The following is a 9,459-nucleotide window of genomic DNA, read 5'->3' on the forward strand; positions in this document are numbered from 1 at the left end:
AGTATTCACTCAGTACAAGTTTGCTGAGTGAAGCACTGAATTAGTCTTAATATGACAGTACAACCAAAAGGGGAACTCCAACAACATAAGGAATATGGCAAGAAAGACACTATAGAAAATGTATATCTACCACTCAAGTCTTACATGTCTTGACTTCCAGATATATCCATGTCTATATATAAAATGGGCTTGATATAAATGTATAAATATAATATCAATCATGCATATATGAAGTGTATGTGTGTCATGTTCTGTAAGGTACATAGGAATTGTCTTTTCAACTTTATAGGATTCTCAGTGTCCCTTTTTATTTTTTATTGATTATTCTCTCCAGCAATTGATGATGCTGTGCTGCCATTGATGACAAGAGCCCTCTCGTAATATGGTTAAAGGCACAGACACTAGAGCCAAATAGTCTGGGTTTCAAGTGACGACTTTGTTTTTTTACAAGTTGTGTGATCTTAAACAAATTACTCAACATTTTTGTGCCTTAGTTTCCTCATCTGTAAAATGAGGTAATAATGATAATAGAAACTAATTCCTAGGATTGATGAGTATATTAAATGGGTTAATAAACATAAAGTACTTATATAGTTTCTAACAAATAGTAAGCTCTGTACATGCTAGCTATTTTTTAATGGCATTTATGAAGCCTTCAGTCAAGACTAAATGAATCAATTAAATCTTCTTATACTTTATTGTGAAGTTTGTATGAGCAGCAGCAAAATGAAATCCACCTCATCCCAAGAGAGATGGTCATAGATGGTGGATCTGCCATTAACCCTTCTTCTTGCTTTTAGGAGAAGTGGTCCAACCCACTACCTGGGGTGGAGTAGAGCGGGGTGGGGTAGGGGTAGGATTAAGGCACCATTTCCAGCTCTTCCCCTGCAAAGGGATTGCCTGTAAATAACCTCTAGTAAATTTAATTGGGAATAATGATTGGAAGAATGGGAGACTGAATTTGGCTTTAACTCAAAGCCAGATTATCCAACCCAGATATATTAGGAATATAAAAAGCAGATATTTTGATTTCTGAATCCAGTGACTATTCAAAACTTATATGAGGAATGGACATAATTGACACCTCAGAGTAGTGTTGCCAGATAAAGTAGAGGATGCCCAGTTACATGTGAATTTAAATTTAACTGGGTTTCAATGTGAATTTAAATTTAACTGGGTGTTCATTTTGCTTTGCTTTGTTTTTCTTTTGTTTTGTGCTAATCTGACAACAGTACTCAGGAGCCATAATAATCATCTCACCCAATTCCCTCATTTTATGATGAGTAAACTGAGAAATAGATGATGAAATAAAGTCTCCTACATGTAGTGAATGAGATCCAAGACATAAACCCAGGCCTTCCGACTTCTTTTCTTAAATGAAGCACAGAGACTGTCAGCAGTATTCAGGTGAAAAAATGAGTGAAAGGGAAAGAAACATCTCTGGTTTCTACCCCCTGACCCAGTTACATAAAAATATCTTTCTTAAATTTGTAATCCAGCTCCCCAGCCACTTTTGAAACCCTATACTACATTACCTTTTTGTTGTTGTTCCTAAAATCATTAACCCATTAATTAAGATTGCGTGGGCTTGCTCTAGAAAAGCTGATTGAATTGCTTTTGTCTGTTCTACAATAAATGACAGCACAGAGGCAGGTTGGCATTAATTACGTGAAAGCCCTATTCATCTCTATTGATGTTAGTTCACATGGAATGTTTTATAATATCAACATTTTATACTGTTTACTCCCTGCTCTTTTTATCAGAAGCAGCAGCAGCATAAAACATTGCACCTCTAAATGAACTACATTTCCAAGAGCCTGTTTTTGGCTGTGGAAGTCACATCTCACACATAAATTGATTCTCTTTTTTTCTCCTTGTATGGATTTAAATTTCAACAAAAAGGCATTATTTCCTCTGGCTCCCTTAGCACAGGATAGCGGACATTACCATATTAACAATTTCAGGATGAAAGGGAAAAAAATAAAAAAAAACAGGCCCCATTTTCATTGAAACTCTTCCCAAACTGTTCAATTTACCGAAAATAAATTCTCACATCCAACCCCCTAAATCACTTTGTTTTTTCACTGAAGACACTTAGTTCCATCTTCAGTAGGAAATATACCATGATTAGCGATAGGGAAAAATTTATTTATTTTTGACAGAGACAGAGAGAGAGACAGAGCATGAGCGGGGGAGGGGCAGAGAGAGAGGGAGACACAGAATCCAAAGCAGGCTCCAGGCTCTGAGCTGTCAGCACAGAGCCCGACGCGGGGCTCGAACTCACAGACCGCGAGATCATGACCTGAGCCTAAGTCGGACACTCAACCGACTGAACTACCCAGGCTCCCCTAATTTTTTTTTAATGTTTATTTATTTTTGAGAGAGACAGAGACAGAATGCGACTGGTTTAGGGGCAGAGAGAGAGGGAGACACAGAATCCGAAGTAGGTTCCAGGCTCCAGGCTCTGAGCTGTCAGCACAGAGCCTGACGTGGGGCTCGAACCCATGAGCTGTGAGATCATGACCTGAACTAAAGTCGGACGCTCAACCCATTGAGCCACCCAGGGGCCCCTAGGGAAGAATTTAAATTAGTCTCCCTGGCTTTTCTACTCCATTTCCTTAAAATGCTCATCATAACCTGCAGTGCAGGCAAATTATTTATTCATGTGTCTGCCTTGTCTGCTGGAATGGGAGCTTCCTGTGGGCAGGGACTATATAGAACCCTAACAAATAATGAATTACTACATTTGTTAAGCACATCACTGTTTGCAGAGAAAAATGCTACCATTGAGTTTACCATCCTTCAGACAATGTGCTTAGCACCTTATATTATTTACATTGCTTACATTACACCTTAGTACATTACTGTTATTTCCAACTCTCTCGGAAAGTCATGGGTGAAACCAGCTCCCCTCTACAGAGGGCAGGGAGAGACCAAAGAAACAGGCAGACCACCCCAGGTTATAATGTGGCAGTTTTAACAAGCAAAAAAATTTACATACCAGACTAGTGTGGGGCAGAAGCAAGGTGAGTGGATCTCCACATTCACCCCCCCAAATCCTAAAAGTTTGTAAAGACGTTTCACCTTGGTTCAACCGTGTATACCATGCAGGTATTTGCAATCCACATCACTATGTCAAGGCTATGCCTTTGGGGCAGCCTCTTGAATGGCTAAAGGAAGTGGAACTCACATTCCAAGGGCAGGAGAGGGGGTAAGGAGCCTCCAATCACCAAGGTCCAGCCCAGCCGTCAACTGGCAGTCACAGCTTTTCAATGACCTTCCTCAGTACTCACGACAGTATTGAGTAGTAAGAAATATTAGCATACCTCATTTGCAGAAACCTCTTCTGAGGTTTGAGGAGAAGAGAGAATTACAAACAGCGAGAAAACACTAAAAAGGGTATTTAAATCTAGATCTGCACTGGAAGCCCCTTGTTTTCTCAGCCATTCGCTGTAATGGGTGAAGACCTCAGATGTGACAGACCATGATCTTCGTCCTTCTCCACCCTTTACTTAATGCCAAGGAATTCATAAATTATGCGTGCTATTCCAAGGGCAGCAGAAGGTAATCCCAAGGCCCTAGAGAGGAGATCGTTGACACCATCGGTCATCTTCCAAGGCTTCCAAGGTCATCTGTTTTTGCACTGTTTTCCCCACCTTTCTACAGTGATCAGTGCAAAGAATGATGAAGTGTCTACCTCAAATGCCAGTGTTCTGTGACAAGCAGGGCACTGGAGTGAAGATCAGGGACCTGGATGCCTAGCCCTGGCAGTGATTTAACAGAGTTTCTTCATCTGTAAAGTCATGAGGCTGAACTACATAAAGTTTCCTTCTTTCTAGCTGTAATCCTCCTATAAACTACTGGAATATGGGTTTCCTGAGAAACCCAGCAGCTGGCACAGAGTAAGTTCTTAATAATAAAAACTCCGCTGATATAATGAAAACAATGAGTGAACAACACATATATGGCCCTTAGCTCAGTTCCCAGGAATCATAAATAAGGTTTCCTTTCACTTCAGTGCACGAGAGAGGATGTAAGTGCACTGTTTGCAATGCTAGAGCTTTCAAGCCTTCTCACACACTTCCATCTGGCCCTGATTTTCCATTTTCCCAATTTGGAACAACTTTTCCCATTCATTGGAATCACTTCCTTTCTTATGTTTACAAAACAGATGATTTGGGGATTTTACATAATTCATCCTAAACACAGACTAACTTAAAGTGAGTCCAAGTACCATCCACTAGCAGCATGGAATATTGCATTAGTTATAAAAATCGCCATTCTGTATGCCTTCCAGAACCTAGTGAGGAACTTCGACCTGACAATATTTTTAATCACAGGACATTGCCCTTGTGGGCTTGTCCTGAGTGCACTATGCATGTGTTTATATTCCTAGGCAGAGCTTAAAGTGATTTGGTTCATTATAGTCTGGTTGTTCAAATGAATGCAGAAAGATGAGATTTTTAGCATAGTTCTGACTTTCTATTTACATACCTTACTTAATCCAGATGTAAACTTTTAGAACAGCTGTATCCTTTAGATTCAAAAGATTTATTGGTTGCTTGTATGCATTCTGAATCCTGGTGGGGTATATCTTGGATTTCTTTTGGCAGGATCAGTGGAGGCAGATCGGGGTAAGCTGAGAGAAAATCTTGTTGATGACAAAAGTAGGCCTGAGATATCAATGTAGGGAAAGTTACAGTAGTCATTAAGCAAGAAACTTATTTCAAAGTTGGGCAAGGAAAAAAGAAAGTGGTTTGGGATTTTGGTCTAGTGTTTTCCCACCTTCACTATATAAGCAAACAGTTAAACAGAATTGTATGCCACGTACTTTATTCTAAACACCTTACATCTATTGACTTGTGTAAAACTCCTAACACTTCCATCAGCCACATATCACTTACAAAGAAACAAAAAGCTTAGAGAAGCAAAGTCATTTGCCGAAAGTAATTCGGTTATGTAAGAGGCATAAATCAGGTGTGAAACAAGACAACCTGGCTTTGGAGTCAATGCTGTTACCAACCATACCACACCAAGCTGCCTCTTGAAATGTCCTTAAGTTATTTCAGCGGCCTTCGAACTGGCTTCCTCACTCCCCATCTTGTACCAACCTGTTCTTCACCAGCATGATCTGCTTATAATGCAGCTTTGACCCATGTCATCCCCCAGCTCAAAATACTTCAGTGGCCCCTAGCTGCCCTTCCAAACCCAGTGACACATCCTCAGCCTGGTTCTCCAGGGCTCCACAACTTGGCCCCAACCTTCCTTTTTCAACCTATGTCCTAAATTTCTTTCTCCACAAATCTTGTGTTCCAGCTAAATTTAAACCCTCTCTTCCTATTCCAAAAACATGATTTGATTATCCTGTGTCTATGGCCCTGTCCACAGTCCATCAAAAACCCTCCCAATAGCAAGGCTAATATAAACCTCACCTCGTCCTCCAATATGAAAAAATCACATACTCTGGTATGGACTGAATTATGTCCCTCCAAAACCTGTATTTTGAAGCCCCAACCCCCAGCATGACTATATGTGAAGATAAGGACTTTTTGGACATAATGAAAGTTAAATGAAGTCATATGGGTGTGTCTTAATTCAATGTGACTGATGTCCTTAGAGAAGAGACCTCAGGGATACACATATAGAGGAAAAGTCATATGAGGACACAGCAAGAAGGCAGCTATTTGCAAGCCAGGGAGAGAGGCCTCACCAGAGGCCAATTCTGTTGGTGTTTTGATCTTAGATTTTCAACTTCCAGAATTATAAGAAAATAAATTTCTGCTGCTTATGCCACCCAGCCTGTAGAGTTATGTATAGCAGACTAATACTCTCCTCCGTCCCTTAGGACAGGGAGTCTCAATATTGTGTTCAATGACTGGTTTTGAGTCCTTTAAATTTAATAATGTGCTAATATGGGACTAAAAAACTGGGTATGTAAACTCTCTGAAAAAGTCACTAGTAATGAGAATGCAATCACTTCTGAGGAAGAACAGTGATTCCCAATGATTAAATATCACTCATGGTTATTGCACTTTTGGGGGGGGGTCATTACACAGTAATGTAATTATTTTTATTGTAGATATGTTGACTGATCTGACAGTGCTTTCTTAAATATTTGAAAGACAACATTCCTTCACATTCTAGAGAACACTCCAGAAAGCAAACACAGGCTTGATTGTGCCATGTCTCTTCCCTCCCACAGTCAGGAAGTTACTCCCTGTTCATACTCTTATTTCAGGAAAGACGTCAACCATCAGATCGTGTACAACCAGTCACACCACAACCTAGTTTTAACACACTGTCCACATTTCATCTGCATCCCTGAGAAGGCACATCAGCAAACCAGTTGAGAATTCTTGTGCTTGGGCAATGATCATCTGAGAGCCATAGGACAACACTATAGGTAAATATTAGAAATAAATATTAAATTGATTCCTGTTGTCACAGGACTTTGCATTAATGAATGATCAGAAACAACAGATCAGAAAGTGTTGGGATTTAGGAGAAAAGATTACAAGGTGATTTTAGTTTAGTGTTTGTTTGTTTTTTTAATGCTTCGCTGCATTTGCAATTTTTCTCTGGTGATTAAATATTACTTTTAGAATCAAGGGGGAAAAAAAAATAAAGAAATTCTACTCTGGATAGAGCAGAATCTCTATCCAGTCTCCCGGGTCTCTCCTTATAAGGTCTCAATAGATCTACCTTCTCAAATTAGCACCATTTTTGCCCTGCTCCTTGGTCATCATTTACATTCACTAGACCAATGTCCTTTCCCTCAGGTCAGTCAAATAAATTAACCATATTAATGTGAGCTAATGAGTTAATAGGGTTAAGTGCCCTACAACTCTAACATTTTTGAATTTCGATCACACCTTCAGAAACTTCCAAAATGTGGACTCTCTGACCCTGCAGCTACCCAGCGGTCCATGAAAGTGTGGGTGGGGCTAGACCAGCCTTCCAGTCACTAACCAAAATGTGGTCACTGATTCAGTAACCCTACTTTATACTGGAGTAAATAATTAGTCCTGTGGTTGCAAATGGACAGCCACAGCACCGTGCCAAATTGCCAAACCCTGGTTTATTCGCATACCTCTCTCTTAACCACCTTGGTTGATCCATTCACTCTTAATGTGAAAGAGTAAAGAGGTCTTAGAAAGAGAAAAGAGGGCGCCTGGGTGGCTCAGTCGGTTAGGGGTCCGACTTCAGCTCAAGTCAGATCTCACGTCCTTGAGTTCGAGCCCCGCGATGGGCTCTGGGCTGATGGCTCAGAGCCTGAAGCCTGCTTCTGATTCTGTGTCTCCCTCTCTCTCTGATCCTCCCCCGTTCATGCTCTCTCTCTGTCTCAAAAATAAATAAACATTAAAAAATTAAAAAAAAAAAGGAAAGAGAAAAGAAAGTATTTAGATACCTATGCCTATGCCTCTTCAGTAGAAGAGCTCTTCAAATAGAGATTTGGGTTTTTTTTTGTTTTGTTTTGTTTTGTTTTGTTTTGTTTTATTGACACATCTTAAGTTCGAAATGGATTTGCCCTATGACTGTTCCCTTTTCCATGCCCATTTGATGACTCCCAGGGTCCATAAACTCTTCAATCCATTGTACATGGGAACAATCTCTGACTGGAAAGAGAAAAGCCAAAATAAGAATGCCATTACTCTAGAGCTTCCCAGGCATCCTCCTACCCCAAAAAAGAGTAAAAGTACTTGTTTTAGGAGGAAGAAAGCATAGCAAACTAATTAATTTCTCATTGAGACATTCCACTAATTAGTTAAAATAAAATATGCCAGAGCTTGGGTTAGAACTATATTTCAGAAACCCAGGCCAGCATTATTTCCACTACATTAATGATTCTCAACCTTGGCTGCACACTGAAATCCCCTATACAGCTTTAATAATTACTGATGTCCAGTCACACCCCAAGAGATTCTGATTTAATTGGTCTGATGGCCTGCGTATCCAGAGCTTTAAAAGATCCCCAGGTGATTCTAATATGCAGCCAAGCTTGCAAAACCACTCATCACAGTGTGCTGCCTCTCCTAGTGACTAATGGCCAATGGTCTAGGTCCCATGGACAGTGAACAAAGAAGTAGATGGTACCCTCATTGCTCACCTCAGCTTCCCCTCCCTGCCCCCTCTCCCTACTCACATGTGTGCAGGTATGTACTTAGAATAATGAGTTGTTTATTTAACTAGTAGCTGCTATCTGTTTACAGCAAAATTCTTTAAACATTTTCCTAAAGAGCCAGATAGTAAATATTTTAGACTTTTTAAGTCATACAGTCTCTGTACTCAACTGTGCAGTTGTAGCAAGAAAGACAGAAAATATGTAAGTAATGGACATGGCCGTTTTCCAATAAAACTATATTTGTGAGAATAGGTGCCCGACCCTCAAGCTACAGTTTGCAGACCTTCAATTTAGAGTCTCTAGGACATATAAAGCAATTACTACATTTTTCAAACGGGGGCTACAGTGACTCTGATGCCAGTGGCCTTCGGCACCCCATTGTAACTGTTGGAGTGTATTTGCCTGCCTGAAGGAAAGACTTCCTGCAGAATAGTTCTCCTCTGCCTACTCCTGCTGTTGAATAGAGCTGCTTTTTCAGGGCAGAGGCCACGGTGGTCCCCAAGAGCCCATACGCACGGATGTTCGGTACCTCCCTCTGGACACCTCCAGCTCCTTCTCTGTGTGTATATTGATTGCATTACTTGTCCCCTTTCGCACTATTACTTTGCACATTCTATTTCCCGTTCTAGACCATAAGCAACTGAATGATAGTTACTGTAATGAATACTACTACTAATTAGTATTATTATTATTTGCATGCACAGGTTGCACTGCAGTTCACGGCCACTTTCACATCCACTAGGCCTTCATCATCCCCCTGGGAGACGAGTGGAACCATGATGATCACCACCTGGATGTTGAGATGAGAACACTAAGACTCAACAAAATTACTGAGCATTAAGAGGAAGTCTACACTTGAATCCAGATCTTGTGATGGCAAGAAGGCGTGTTTAATGCAGGTGGGGAAACTGCATATGGAATCAGAGAGCTGCATTCAAATTCATTTAGTAGTGGCTATGAAAATAAAAAAAACACAACACACTTTTACATTCATTGTGGAGGTCAAGGCCAAAGAGCACCAGATTAAACAGCCTGTGAAGAAACTCTATGGCATTGACGGTGACCAACATCCACACCCTTCCTGATGAGGCGGGCGGGAAAGAAAAAGGCATAGATTTGACTTGCTCCTATGATGCTTTGCATATTGCCAACAAAGTTGGGATCATCGTAATTGAATCCAGTTGGCTGATTATAAACATAAATATTTGTAAAACGAAAAAAAAATCAGTTGGTAGTTTTGTAATCTTGAGTAAGTCAGTCAACGCCTCGAAGTTTTGTTTCTTACACTACAAAAATATGGACACCAGTATATATTCACCTTTAGGGTTTGTGCTGAG

The sequence above is a fragment of the Leopardus geoffroyi genome, chromosome C2, assembly GCF_018350155.1.
Source record: "Leopardus geoffroyi isolate Oge1 chromosome C2, O.geoffroyi_Oge1_pat1.0, whole genome shotgun sequence".
NCBI classification, from domain to species: Eukaryota; Metazoa; Chordata; class Mammalia; order Carnivora; family Felidae; genus Leopardus; species Leopardus geoffroyi.